The sequence below is a fragment of the Nothobranchius furzeri genome, chromosome 17, assembly GCF_043380555.1.
Source record: "Nothobranchius furzeri strain GRZ-AD chromosome 17, NfurGRZ-RIMD1, whole genome shotgun sequence".
In the NCBI taxonomy this organism is placed as follows: Eukaryota; Metazoa; Chordata; class Actinopteri; order Cyprinodontiformes; family Nothobranchiidae; genus Nothobranchius; species Nothobranchius furzeri.
The window spans coordinates 56,858,552-56,873,833 of record NC_091757.1 but is presented as its reverse complement, the minus strand read 5'-3'; the positions used below and the strand labels follow the sequence as shown (position 1 = coordinate 56,873,833).

The following is a 15,282-nucleotide window of genomic DNA, read 5'->3' as shown; positions in this document are numbered from 1 at the left end:
CGTACACTGTGCGACTTTTTCACTTTTTTGAGCCGATTTTCCAGTCGTGCGAGAATCCACGACATCGGGGCGAGTTTTGCGCCGAGCGGTCGTGTAGTGTACAGGGGGTTACGAGAGGCGATTAACACCACGTGACCAGCTGCCGATCAGCAGTCGTGAGGTCGCACGGACTTCTGGTGTGTTTAATATTTCGCTCGTCCCTCGTGAGGGTATCGCACTGTTGAAGCGGCGCTGCGAGCAGCTGCGACCCAAAAAGTATCAGAACCGCTCACGGCGCATGCGCAATCCTGCATCAACGCCGCTCGCTCGCTCTTTCCCTAATAACACACGCTGTTCGTTTTTATTTCTACACGTTTTTTACTCACAAAGATTGTCAAGAAAGCGTGTTTGTCGTGTTCGTGTCAAACTAAACTGATCACTAAACACAGATTTACTTTCTTTATTTCGTTTTCCTCATCCAACCCCCATAAATCCCTGTGTGTCCTCCTGCAGCACTCCCGAAGGACAACAGGCAAGACAAGACAAAACAGTGTTGAGTAAAAACTGCTATTTTTAGCACATTTTTAGGGCCGACGTGTTGCTAGCAGACGTACAGCGTGAGCAGTCAGGTCGCATGCGAGAACTGGGTCGTGCAGTGTGAGCGCATGACTCGTGAGATCTGCTCTGCGAGGAAGTCGTACAGTTTGAGCTGAAGCTGAACGCTGCGAGTGAAAAAGTCGCACAGTGTCCGCCCGGCTTAAGCCAATCAGAAAGAATGTGTCCTATATAAGGAACCCAGCAAATTGCATCGAGTCACTGACTAGTGTCAGTGACTTTACAGCAATCCTCATACTAAGCAAGCATGCAGCGACAGTGGAGAGGAAAACTCCCTTTTAACAGGAAGAAACCTCCAGAGAATCCTGGCTCAGTATAAGCAGCCATCCTCCACGACTCACTGGGGATCGAGAAGACAGAGCAGACACACACACACACACACACACACACACGCACACACACACAGGCTGCCTCTTGTTCATATACTTGCTGCTGCGCGACACATCGTACTGGAGTGTTCCACTAGGGGGCACCGCAGAGAACCCACACTGGATAGCGTGATGGATTTGCAGGGTACAAACTAAACAAACATGGCAACAATAAAAGAGATCAGCAGCTGTTCATTTTGAGATCACAACAAAAATAAAGACCGCAGCGTATCGTAGATAGTAGCTAAGACCTCTAGCCCTGACACAGCGCGACAACGGCGAGTATGTCTCACTCGCTTTGCCAACGCCTCCTGGCCATTCTCATACTGCAGCTTGCAACTGTGCCGTGTTAATTTCAGAGGACGCACACAAACAACGCTTCCAACAAGTAACGCCGGGCAGCCATGATAAACACGCGTAATTAACAGCAAGTCTATTTCAGACCTAAAACATTACGAGCTGCTCACGATTCGTCTGGTGGAAAGCTGGGTCGGCTGTAAATGCATCATCATGTCTGTGTCACACCCCCACTCTGATTCCCTCTGCCGCTGTTGTCCGTAACCCGTGATGAATCCAGCCTTGTCCTTCGTCCAAATTAGGTGCAAAACTGTCGTTTCGGGTCTCGTAAAATGTAGAGCTTGAGTTCACTTCCGGTACTTTTCTGAGCCTTTTACATTTTAGCTAAATTTGGAGGAAAAAAATCCATCTGCTCTGATTCTGGTTCGAACCGGTTTGAACGTATACAAGCAGCTCTTTGTCTGCTTCGTTGACCCTGTCCAGAGAAAACAACTGTCCAAACAGATCTCGTATCGTTGGATGGGATTGTTGTTATCATAGCTCGGTAATCCAACGAGGCTTAGAAGCCCAATGGGATTAAACTGACTGCACCAGAGACACCACCTTCTTGTCCAAGGTTTCGTGGTGTTTTATTGTGATGCATAAGTTAATATCAATCAGTAAGTGTCCAGTGGATTAGGCCCTGGCTACTGGGACCGTAATCTCCTGAAGGAAGGAGTAAACAACACTTCATAGCGGTTGAATATTCATTTAAGAGAGTGAAATTGTGGTTTACCAGGACGTTAGTCCTCAGAGCATATTCAGGGATCTTTAAACAAAGGCAGTAAAATGTTTCGCTTTTAACCGATCAAAACATGCATTAAGCAGCAATTATTGATTTTTTTATTGAATTCATAAAAAATGTGAAAACAGTATTACACACAGAGTTGCTGTTAGGAAGTGTAATTTTGTTTTTGTGACTCGTGTTCAGGTTTAAGCTCCAGAGCTGGAATTAGCGTGCACATCTCTCTTGTTTTTCTGGATTTTTTTTGACGAGTAAAATTGCAACTGTGCCTAATCATGTGACACGAAACGTGTGGCTCAGACGGTTCAGCGGTCTCCTTGCCCACACAACTGGATGTCCCTCTCCTCGGCTTAAATGCCACACAATTATGAGTGGCTCCAGGTTTGGCAGGCCAAGATAGCAGGGTGTTGTTGAGGACTGAGATTGCATGAGTGAGTGCACATGTGTGTGTGTGTGTGTGTGTGTGTGTGTGTGTGTGTGTGTGTGTGTTTGTGCGTGTGTACGTTGTGTGAACAGAGAAGTCATCTTATTTACCCACCTTGGTGTAAGGGGTGGTGATTGCCCGCCCAGCTAAATGCCATGCAAATGCTGCTGCTGCCGTCAGGCTGCCAATCACGCCGCTCTTGGCATTCACGGCATGCCACCGGAGCATTTACAGCGTCTGTGATCTTTACTAAATGAGAAATAACCCTAGCCTGTCCACGCTGGTCGCAGCTTTTAAACAACCAAATCCCCACGTTCCCCCTGGAAAACGCTGTGAAGACAGTGCATCGTGTCAGAGGAACGATAAAGAAAACAAAGCAGACGGAGGGGAAGGGTTGGATGTGTGGGTGGTAGGAGGTGTCTCGCTCCCCCGGTACAGCCTCATTATGATGATGTGATTTGCTGGAATGGCAGCAGCAGCTCTCGTCACTAATACCAGCTCCCCTGAGCCTCCAAACAGCGCTTTATTAAACTTTATGAAAGGCTTAGCTGCCCAATTTATGAGCCAGCCTGCTGTGGACACGAGCGTGCGGAGACGGAGGAAACACTGCAGCTCTACATCAGATGAGATTACACAGAACAAAAAGTTTCACCCCTGACACTGCTTCTGCTCTCACTTTAGTCAGATATGCAAACATAGGATGTGGTGCTGGACTTCTTTCTGCAGAAACTCACGGTGACACGAGCAAACTTCCTACGTGTCGACTTTTAGTGGAATCGTTTAAACATTTTCAGCACTGACGAGTTTTAATGGTTTTGTTCAGTATTATATAAACAATTAGTTGAGACAAACGTCAAATTTAACAGCAAATTAGGAAAAATATCATTTTAATGGCAAAGCTACATTTTTTAACAGATCAGAAAATAACTAACAGAATGAAATGACTGTTTCCCTCCTCTGACACAGAACACAAGGTCTCATGCGTTTGTCTCTGATCTGCTTCTTTCCAGCTCAAGAGAAGAATGAAGAAAGGACTCTCTCCTTTTAATAAATCAAATAACTCTATTTTAATAAAGCTAATCAAACAAAGTGTTAGTCAATAATAAGATGTGACCAAGCTGTGAAATGAAAATATTAATTACTTTATTATAATCCTATAGAATATAATAAGTAATATGACTTTAAATGTTTCCACTAGGACTGATCTCACGTAGCGTTAAGACACGACACATTGCTTTACTGATCCAATCAGAATCTGCCAGATCTGACGGAGGCGTGGTTTTGGTGGTGTTTGGTAAATCTGTCATCTTTTCATTCGACCATAAACCAAAACATCCGAAGTATAAAACTATGCCCACGCCATCTCTAACGCCAGTTCAAAGTGTTCTAGAGAAGTTGTCGGAGTGGCCAATCCGTAACCTTCCTCTTCAGCCGAAAGAAGCAACGACAAGCTGGATAAAATCTGTTGCTGTTCCACCTGCTGCAACGGTTCCTTTCAGAATAAAAGCTGAACCATCACGACCCAGGTTTGGGTCTCGCTAGATGCCAACAAAACTGTCGTGACCCGGAAGTATCTCAAGACTGGTCTGGTCGGCAACCGCTGCTTTTCCTACCGGCTTCGGTTCCAGAGAGGGTCCAGCTGGACCTCGACATTCCTGATCTAACGGGGACTTCCGCTCAGGGTATGTAGGCCGGCGAAAATGGCGTCGAATGTGTTTATGAATCTCCTAACCAAAGCTTAGCGCGAAGACATCACCTTCATTTCCCATCAGAACTACTTCGGATTTGCTGGTTCTGAGCAACATTCCACACTACACCATTCTCCGTCCATCCACCTTAGTTACGCCATACATTTAGTGTTAAAGTCAGACTAGTTTAATTTGTTTGTAATAAATGTTTAAACTTTTAAACTTGACTCTCTCTTCTGTTGTCTCTGAGTGAATACGAAGCTGTTGCATAATCCCTGCAATAAAAAGTTCCAATCTTCTGGTTAAAATAACCCAACAGATCCATAAGGTCGATTTCATATTTCCTATGGAATCCTACGCCTTATGGCTTATTAAATAACATGTAATTTAAATCATTACAAAACATATAGGCTAAATCATTCTAGCTAATCTAACAAATTATTCACTCATAATTTGGTTTAAAATCTCCAATTCTTAATGTTTCACTTTTTCATTCTTTGGTTAGTTTTAAAGTTTCGTTCCATCTCAAACAATCTCACGTTTTTGTGTATTTTATCTGGAGAGATCCTTAAAATTGACCAAAAATGGACATTTTATGTTTTAATTTTATGTTTTTTCGTCATCGGTGCTCGTGTTGAATCAACACACAAACTAGGTTTAAACCCACAGCAACATGTCGAGTAGATACAACAAGAAGATATACGAAGAATCTGGATTATTCAACTCTCAATACAGTAAGGACAGAGACTGGTAATTCAAGTTATGAAAATTTACAATTGCAAAGGTTTGACTACACAGAATATAAACCACAGGATATGCAGGATGACATTGACCCAGATAACAATTTTTACACTAGAGTACAAAATCATTGTGAATACTATACTGAAGACCAGTTTGAACATAATGTCACTATAAAAGGTAAATTATCTGTTATACATTTCAATTGTAGAAGTCTAAATTCAAATTTTGTGAAGATTATGCAATGTTTGAAGCAATCAAATCATCCATTTACTGTAATAGCAATCTCTGAGACATGGCTCCAGGAAGGGAGGATATCTATGTTTCAAATTGAAGGATATAATATGTTTTCCACAAGTAGAGATTGCAAAAAAGGTGGGGGTGTGGCTTTGTATATTGATAAAAACTTTCAAAGTAGATTGGTGGGTGATATGACATTAGTTATGGATAACATTATGGAGTGTGTATCTGTGGAAATACAAATAGAAAAGTCTAAGAATGTGTTAGTCAGTTGTATGTATAGGAAACCAGGATCTTGTGTTGAAATGTTTAAAGAAAAAATAGTTGATATGTATGATGATATAATCAACAGAAAAATGTGTTTTGTCTGTGGGGATTTTAACATTGACCTGTTGAATCCTCAAATGCAAAATGCAAATACAGAGTTTATTAATTCCATGTTTAGTCTGGGACTGTATCCACTAATAACTCGGCCAACTCGAATTACAAAAACTAGTGCGACACTGATCGACAATATTTTTACAAATATTCTTGAATATGATGTGTTAAGTGGTCTTGTAATTACCGATATGTCTGATCATTTACCGGTTTTCACAGTCGTACAAAGGACAACTGTAACTACTCAAAGTGAATCTGTGGTTGTTACAAGGCTAAAAAATCAAGAAGCAGTAAATTCATTTAAAACTGACTTAATGGAACAAAATTGGGAGGAGGTTTATGTGGAAGATGTAAATATGGCTTATGGAAAATTTTTAAATATTATAACTTCTCTTTATGAAAAAAACTGCCCTTTGCTTTATAAGGTGGATAAGAATAAATATGCTAAAAAGCCGTGGATAACTAAGGGGATTCAGAAGGCTTGCAGGAAAAAAAATAAGCTGTATAAAGACTTTTTAAAGAAAAGAACGGAGGAAGCAGAACAGAATTACAAGATATACAAGAATAAATTAATAAGTATTATGAGATCTAGTAAAAGAAATTATTATAGCAAATTATTGGAAGGAAATAAATCTAACATTAGAAATACGTGGCGCATATTAAATGATGTAATAAAAAAGGGTAGTGGAACCAATAGTCTTCCAAATATTTTTCTAACAAAAGACAATCAAGAAATTTATCAGTCTAAAGAAATAGCAAATGAATTCAATAAGTATTTTACCGAAATTGGGCCAAATTTGGCAAAGGATATATCAAATACTAAATTAGATGCTGATGCTGTGAGTAAAATAACAAATTTAGACAAAACCATATTTATTCAAGGCACAAATGAAAATGAAGTTATAACAGTTGTTAAAACATTTAAAAGTAAAAAGTCAGCAGATTTACATGGATTTGATATGTCGGTTGTAAAAGAAATCATTGAGATTATAGCCAAACCACTTACACATATTTGTAACCAGTCTCTCCAATCAGGAAGATTTCCTGAAAGGATGAAGGTTGCAAAAGTCATTCCTATCTATAAGGCTGGAGACAAACATGACTTTTCTAATTATAGACCAATTTCTATTTTATCTCAGTTCTCCAAAATACTAGAAACAATATTTCATAAAAGATTGTATGACTTTATTGAGCATCATGATATTCTTTCTGAACAGCAATATGGTTTTAGACGTGATCGGACAACTTCTCTGGCAATTGTTGATCTAGTGGAGAAAATATCTGATGCAATTGACAACAAACAATATGCTGTTGGGGTCTTCTTAGACCTGACCAAAGCTTTTGATACTGTTAATCATGACTTATTAATAAAAAAATTGTGTAGATATGGCATCAGGGGTGTGGCCTATGACTGGATTAAGAGTTATTTAGAGAACAGACTCCAATATGTCCACATTAACAACACTGATTCACAGCTACTGACAGTGACCACCGGTATCCCACAGGGGTCAGTGTTGGGTCCCTTGTTGTTTATTCTTTATATTAATGACATATGTTTAGTTTCTAAAACATTGCATTTCATACTATTTGCAGATGATACTAATGTTCTAAGTTTTGGGAAAGATTTAATAACATTAATGGACAAGGTTGAGAAAGAATTAAATGCATTAAAGTGTTGGTTTAACTTAAATAAATTAACTTTAAATTTAAATAAAACAAAATTTATCATATTTACTAATAGAGCAATTACAGTGGATACAAATCTCAAAATAAATAATACAGAAATTGAAAGAGCGAATGAAATAAAATTTCTTGGCGTAACCATAGAAAAAAAGTTAAGTTGGAAACCGCATATTGACTCAATTAAAGCAAAGTTATCGAAATCATTAGCAGTTCTCTATAAAGTTAAAGAATTTTTAGATGAAAAAGCTTTATATCTTTTGTATTGTTCCTTATTTCTGCCTTATTTCATGTATTGTGTTGAAGTGTGGGGAAATACCTACGAAACCCACTTAAAGCCTTTGTTTATAATTCAAAAGAGAGCAATCCGACTTGTAAATAAAGCAGCTTGTAGAGAGCATACACATTTACTTTTTATTCATTTAAAAGTATTAAAGCTAAGAGAATTTGTTACATTAAGAACTGCACAGTTTATGTATAAAGTGATGTATAATTTGATGCCAAAACAAATTCAGGATCTGTTCCAGATCAGAGAGAGTGTTTATGATCTCAGAGGGTATAACATGTTTAGAAAGCCTAAAGTAAGAACTAAAATGAAACAACTTTGTATTTCTTGTGTTGGGGTTGATGTGTGGAATAAATTAGACCAGGAGCAAAAAGATTGTTCAACAATGGTAAAGTTTAAGGGTTTGTTTAAATCAAATGTGATTAAATATTATGAATCAAGTCAATGAAAAAATGCCTAAAACATTAAAGGTCTTTTTTTTTTTTTATAAAGCTAGAATGGGGATTTGAATATATTCCCATACATTTCAAACATGATGTAAAAATTATGGAATCGGTACGCTATTCTAAAATTTTGTTTAAGTTCAAAGGGTTTGGGGGGCTGGGCTTATAAGCTTATGCTTCTGCCTGCGCCCATTCTTAGCATTGTGTAAGTTGTGTGTTTGCTTGTAAACCTGCAAATGTTTCTTTGTTATATTATATTGTACTATTGATTTTAATTTCTCATTAAACAAACTTCTCAAAACTTCTCATGTGCGCTCGTCTAGTCAGTAATCACGGTTCTAATGAGTCGAGTCATCAGGTGAAATGAGGTGAGATTATTTGAGATGAAACATAATGACAGATTAGATGACGGGAGGAGAAGAGAGGTGAGACTAGACTAAACAGGATATGATCTGATGGTTTAAAAATAAACAGCATGAAAAGAGATGAAATTCAATACATTTTGATACGAGATAAAACGAGATGAAATGAGTTTGATTGTTAGATGAGATAAAATAAATCTTGATAAGAGAAAAAACAAGATTCAATGGGTTTAAAGATTAGATGATGAGATTAAGTGAAATGAGTTTTGATGCAAGAAATCAAAAGACATTTAAAGATTTGATGAAATTAGTTCTGATAAATCATAAAACATGAGTTTTGGTTTGAGACGAGACGAGCTCAAAGGAGTTTACAGATTAGATGAGATTCGTTTTGACAACAAGATTATTTAAAGATTAGATTAAATTAAAAGTTCTGATAAAAGATTGCATTTGACAAACAGACTAAATGAAAATAATCTAGATGAAATTAGTCTATATGAGATTAAATATGTTTTGAGATGAGCTGAGATTTTGAAAACTGAAACCAAATGAAGAGTTTACGTTAAATGAGTTTTGATAGGAGATTAAATGGGATTAAATAAAACTAGTTCATAATATGGGACTAAATGGGGATGAAGTGGGTTTAAAGATGGAATTAGATTAAATGAGAAGAGATTAGATGAGATGAGACGCAACAAGGTGAGAAACAACAAAGACTCTTCATTAGCTAACACGGCTAACCCTAAACTCATTCATGATAAATGATTGGCTCTAACTGGCTGCATGATTGCACAACATAAATGTTATTTCTGGCATGTAAAACAAAATATTTTTATTTGACGATGAACTTGAGTGTCTGGTTTAATACTGATCCCTACGTCTGCACAGGCCACTCCCGACAGTCATGACTAAACACAGAAATCATCAACACAGCTGCGTGCACCTTGTTAAACCCTTTCCTCGTGGCTAAAAAGGCCTCATTAACTCCTCTGTCTTTGCAGACATCCTGTTATCACACAGTGACAGCCACACACAGATAAACACACGCATTAAATATTCACAAAAACTGTTTATATTGGCAGAGAGACAGCCAGGAAAACACACACACACACACACACACACACACACACACACACACACACACACACGTCCCCAGGCAGCAATTAGTTGGGCCTCATAAGAGTTCCCTCCCTCCCTCATCTCTCTGAACTGTAGGTGCAAATTAAATTTGTCTTACTGCGCTGTCGCCACTCTCTCACCATACATGAACATGTCAGGGTCACACTAAAACAAAGAGGGGTCCTCTGACTCCCGTGCACATTACACACACTAAAAAACCACATTTACAGGTTTGTTTTTCCCGCTGTGAATACCGGCATAACTGCAGATCTTCGACCCGCTTGCAGCTCCCTCTGCTGCAGTGGACACACACGATTCAAACACGAGACGACGGAGTTCTCCAAGAAAGGATGATTAGGTTTCGGCAAAAGCTCTTTGCAGCTTTTAAAATCTCGCGTTTTAGGTGGCATTTTTTTTACATCATGACTGAAACTGTCATTTTAAACACGTTTGAAGTGTTGTTTGATTTAAATCTGTTCAGTTTTTTGGTGTGGAGACAAAGTTGAGACAGACACACAACAAAAAAAGAGCATCGACAGGAAAATGACATCATCAGATTTGAACACCTAAAATGACTTACTGGTGTGAGAACAAAAAAAACGCGTCTCTTCATTTATTTATTTATTTAGGCTACATTTTGTTAATAATGTCACTGTGACTTTAGGACCGTTGCACAAAATCTAATCCTAAAATCAGCCAGATTTAAAGAGCAAGTTCACCGAAACATCCATTCATCCATCTATTATCTGAATCTGCTTGTCCATCCACGGTCGGGGGGGAGGGGGTGGTGCCTATCTCCAGCAGTGAACGGGCAAGCAGGCGGCGTACACCCCGGACGCGTTGCCAGTCCATCGCAGGGTAGCACAGAGACGCCCAAGACAAACAACCAAGCACACACACACACCTAGGGACAACGCAGACAGACCGGTAAACCTGACAGTCATGTTTTTGGACTGTGGGGGGAAGCAGGAGAACCCGGACAGAACCTACGCATCAACAGGGAGAACATGCAGACTCCTTGCAGAAAGACCCCAGGCCGGTATGTGAACCCAGAACCTTCTTGCAGCACGGCAACACCGCTGTGCTGCCCTGTTGGCTTGTTTCCTGCATTTAGTCACCGATTGAAATTAGACGGGGAAACACTCAGGTTAGACAAAAATCTATATCACACTGAAAATTTGCATTAATGGACTCGCCCATGTTGGCTCGCGATGGGGGAGGCTGTTGTTGGTTTGGCGTCAAGTAGAGAGCAGAGCACTTCTCGGCTAGTAGAAGCTAACTATTAGCATTAGCAACTCTACAAGCATTAGCAACTCTACAAAACTCTACCCCTTCAGCCTTCTGTTGTCAATGCACATAAAACATCAATGTCGCAGAGCAAGGAGAGTCAGTGGGAGAGTTGTGTTGCTGTTAGCCAATCAGAAACGTGATGTCGGAATGTCAGGAAGTAAGGTCCTGCTGTTTTCTGCTCCTAACTCCTTCGGCTAACTTCTACTTCCTGAGACAGGAGCGCCAGAGCTTCTTTCCACAGAGATGGACTCAGAAGATAATAATTTATACTAGAGAACACTGCAAATGTATGGAGAAAAAAAAACAAGTGAACTTGGTCTTTAAATCCCAATTTTATCCCATTTGAACCAGAAGTGAAGATTCTAAATGGACCAAAACCTGTTGATTTCAATCAGAAACGCACCTCTTCAAACGCTCTGCTAATGGTTTCTTTGTGATGTCAGCTGTGTAAAAAACATACACGCATCATTTCTACCTGTTTAATCACCGTTAATGACCCTGCAACACTGTAAAAATGCACAGCGAGGCCATGTCACAACAGAGTTAAGCACACTTGTGGCACAGTGATCCTAAACGGCTCAACAGCACAGCGACAGCGTGCTCCAGCACTTCAGATGAATGGCACTTTGATGCTAATGAATGACAAGGCTAATTGCAGGAACGGCTTGTTGCTCTTTGGTTTAGATAAATACTCCAACAAGAGGAGAGCTTTAATTATCTCCAGCGTGTTCGTGGCTGAGCGCCGTCGCCACCGCTTCACTGGAGATGCCTGCCAAACGAGATAAGCTAATTAAGAGCGATTTCCCCTCGCCCCCCTCATTAATAACACAACAGCAATTAAGAGGAGCTGGTGGAACACGGTGCGTTTGGTGCTAACAAGATTAGCCTCACGGAGCAATGAGTTTACCGAGATGAAAGACACAAGAAAGAGAAAGGTGGGATGAAGAAATATATTAAAAGGTGTTAGCAGGACGAGGAGAGATGAGGTGGATACAAGAAAGTGAAAAGAGGGTGAAGAGAAATGAGACTAAAATTGGATGAGAGGAGCCGAAGCGGTGAAACGACGGAAAGCAAATGATGTTAAATAAGCAAAAGAAGGATGTAGAAAGTGCAAAGTGGGAGACAAAATGTGATGGAAGACCAGATGTAAAATTCAGACGGGAAAGAAAAATGTGTCCTTCTGATTGCAGCTTCTTCTTCTTTTGCTCAATTTTTCTGTACTTTCCTTTTCATCACAGGAAGAGACTTTAAATGAGCTGCTGCATGAAGGGAAGCTGATGTTTCTGAGCTCACAGATAATGAGAAACAGAAACAAAGCACAACTATTCATTCATTCATTCATTCATTCATTCTTGTTTTAGATGATCTGAGCAACAAACTCATTAGTTCTGTTTTAAATCAGAGAGAATTCAAACGGGAATAACTGTCAGTCAATAATTCTCATGTCAGTTCTCTTGTTCGCTCTTCCTTCTTCCATCTCAGGAACGTCGCTAAGCTGAGTCCCATTCTGTCCCGCTCTGAACTTGAGACAGTTCTCCACACCTTCATCTCCTCACGCTTAGACTACTGTAACTCTCTTTTCACGTGTCTGAGCAGAACCTCCCTGAACCGTCTACAGGTGGTTCAGAACGCCTGTGCTCGGCTTCTGACCAAGTCCTCCAAACACACCCACATCACCCCGCTTCTCCTCCAGCTTCACTGGCTGCCGGTCAACTTCAGGGTTCATTTCAAGATCCTGGTTCTGGTCTATAGGGCCTTACATGGACAAGCACCATCTTACATTGGTGATCTTCTTAGTCCCTACACCCCCAGCAGGTCCCTGAGGTCCAGTGACCAAAGCCTACTGGTTGTGCAGCACCAGGCTAAAGGTCAAAGGTGACAGATCATCTGCTGCTGTGGCCCCCAGACTCTGGACCTCTCTCCCCCTGAGCCTGAGATCAGTGGACTCAGTGGTCTCCTTTAAAAAGCAGCTGAAGACTCACTTGTTCAAGCTGGCTTTTGTATGACCTTCTTCACCTCTCTCTCTTTATCCTGCTCTCCCCACCTATTCCACCTTCCTCAGGATCCACTCATTTCCCTCTTTCCTGTTCACTCTCTCTCTTTCTTAACATTTTTTAATCACAATTGTCTATTTTTGCTCATTTTAAACATATTTTAAAACATTTTCTAAATGCTTTTTTATATTTTTACATTGTTTGTTTTTGTGAAGCGCCTCGTGGTTTTTATCTTGAGAGGCGCTTTAGAAATGATATTTTCTTCTTCTTCAACTGACATGAATGAATTTTCTGGAGCGATCACGATTGCTATTGAAATGACGCGTCGTCAGAATTTGTCCGTTATGATGAAGTTTTTTGGAGTGGGGACGGAAAACTCTGGAAGCATAAAGCTGCCGCCCACACAAAATAAATGAATCGATATCATATTAAAACTTCATAACATTATTGTTCCAATGAGATGTTTGTAAAATATACATATTATACTGTACTAAAGTGATAATACGTTGTAAGAACTTTAAAATTATATTGTTCGAACAGTAAAGTTGAGGTGTTATAACGTGATATTGCTCCAATAGCGTGGGTGGCAGCTCGACGCTGGCGTAGAAAACAGCAAGACCTCCAGACTTATTCATGATATACAACAGCAACACAACTCTTCTGCTGCCTTCGTTCGCTCTGCTTTCTTGGGTGAACAATGTAATGTTTTATCTCCGGAAATAACACACGCCTGAACGTGTTTCACCATGTTGTAGAGACGCTAATACTAAAGGTTAGCTTCTACTAGCCGATACGTGCTCTGCTCTCTCCTGGACGCTAAACCATCAACAGCCTTTCGTGGTCACACGGTGAGCCATGGATACTCGTTTTCCCGGTGACGTAGAACAGACAGGCTTTTTTAATCTGATCGTTTTCCTTTCTACATCCTTTCTGCTGCTAATGCAGGCAATGAAGATAGAAGACATTCGTAATGTCCGGCATACATGTGCAACTCCAAGTGACCAACGGTATTTCAAAGAGAACAAGTATTACACGGTCTCTTAGTGAACAAACCTTAAAACACACCTTGGATCCTTTTTTCCCTCCAACTGATTTCAATTACAGGTGAAAATCAAAAACTGAGAATACGGTCCAATAGTCCTTTTTATTTCAGTAATTCAGATTAGACTGAGAGACTATCTAAAGACTCAGGAACCCTTTACAAGTGTTTTGGATGAATTAACTGATTAGTGTGACACTTTGAGTATAGAGTATTGAACTTATTCACAATATTTTAATTGTCTGATTTTGAATTTGGGTTTTCACAGGCTTTATAATCCATAATCATCACAGTTATAACACATGAAGACTTGATACATGTAATGAGTCTATGAGCTTCAAATACTGAAATAAATTAACTTTTGTACCACATTCTAATTTTTCCAGTTTGACCTGAAGTTCTTACCATGATGGTGTGTTTTTAAAGAGCAAGTCACCCCCAGTCAGTGTTTGTTTGTGCTAATAAACTATATAAATGAGTGTCTAATAGTGCTGTAGACATGTGCAGTCAATAATTTGGCACTTTAGTGCATCTTAGTTAAAATTTAAATATATTGTCTAAAACTGTCAGTGTTGCGCCCTCTTCAGGTAAAAACTCTGCACTGCATTTGAATTTAAACCTGCCATTGCTATTGGCTAAGAGGTAGACTGTGATGTTAGCTGGTACCATATGATGTCACAATGCAGGTGTGAGCCTGCGTGTATTTGTTAGTGGCTCCGCCCTCTCGGTCTGCCAGGCAACAGCGTTTGTTGCATCTTTCAAATGGGAAGTGGGAGTGGAGTAAGAAGGTAGGGGGTAACTAGCTCTTTAAATACTATTTATCACTTTATTTCAGTTAGTTATGCTGTGTTATAAATGATAATACAACACCCTGCTGAACAATGTGTTTGAAACATTTCGGTTTCCCTAAATGGTTTTATTCTCTGTCCAGCCCAGTTCCCGGTGGTGCTGGCACTGGTCCTTGCCCCAGTGGTTGTAGAACCCTGCTTTTGAGCACTTCTGTTTGTTTAAATGTTCCAGTTTTGACTTTTCAGAGTTTGTATTCCTTGAAAATAATTTCATTTAAACATGAAATTATTTAAACCCAACAATGCTAGCATATTCAGATATCTTTGTGTTGAGATGGAGACAAAACAAAGAAAAAGGAAATATGGAATTAAAAATAAAGACATTGCCAACTCCGGGTCGGGGGAGAGGTCCTACCTCAAGTGGAGGAGTTTAAGTATCTCGGGGTCTTGTTCACGAGTGAGGGTAGGAGGGATCGGGAGATCGACAGGCGGATTGGTTCGGTGTCTGCAGTGATGCGGACGCTGAGCCGATCTGTCGTGGGGAAGAGGGAGCTGAGCCAGAAAGCCAGGCTCTCGACTTACCGGTCGATCTACGTCCCAATCCTCACCTATGGTCATGAGCTTTGGGTAATGACCGAAAGAACGAGATCGCGGATACAAGCGGCCGAAATGAGTTTCCTCCGTAGGGTGGCCGGGCTCAGCCTTAGAGATAGGGTGAGGAGCTCGGACATTCGGGAGGGACTCGGAGTAGAACCGCTGCTCCTCCGGAT

General features: G+C 40.2%; 1 protein-coding gene across 3 annotated transcripts in view; it reads right to left on the bottom strand.

Annotated features, from left to right (window-relative positions):
- LOC107394311 (transducin-like enhancer protein 4) overlaps positions 1-15,282 on the bottom strand; it is a 79,854-nt gene extending 64,572 nt beyond the window's left edge. The window contains exon 1 of one of the 3 annotated variants that reach the window (XM_015973207.3): positions 1-15,282. This exon is cut by the window's left edge and continues 14,738 nt beyond it. The gene's annotated coding sequence lies outside the window, so the exon portion shown is untranslated. The other 2 variants (XM_015973208.3, XM_054731670.2) reach the window with 2 other exon arrangements.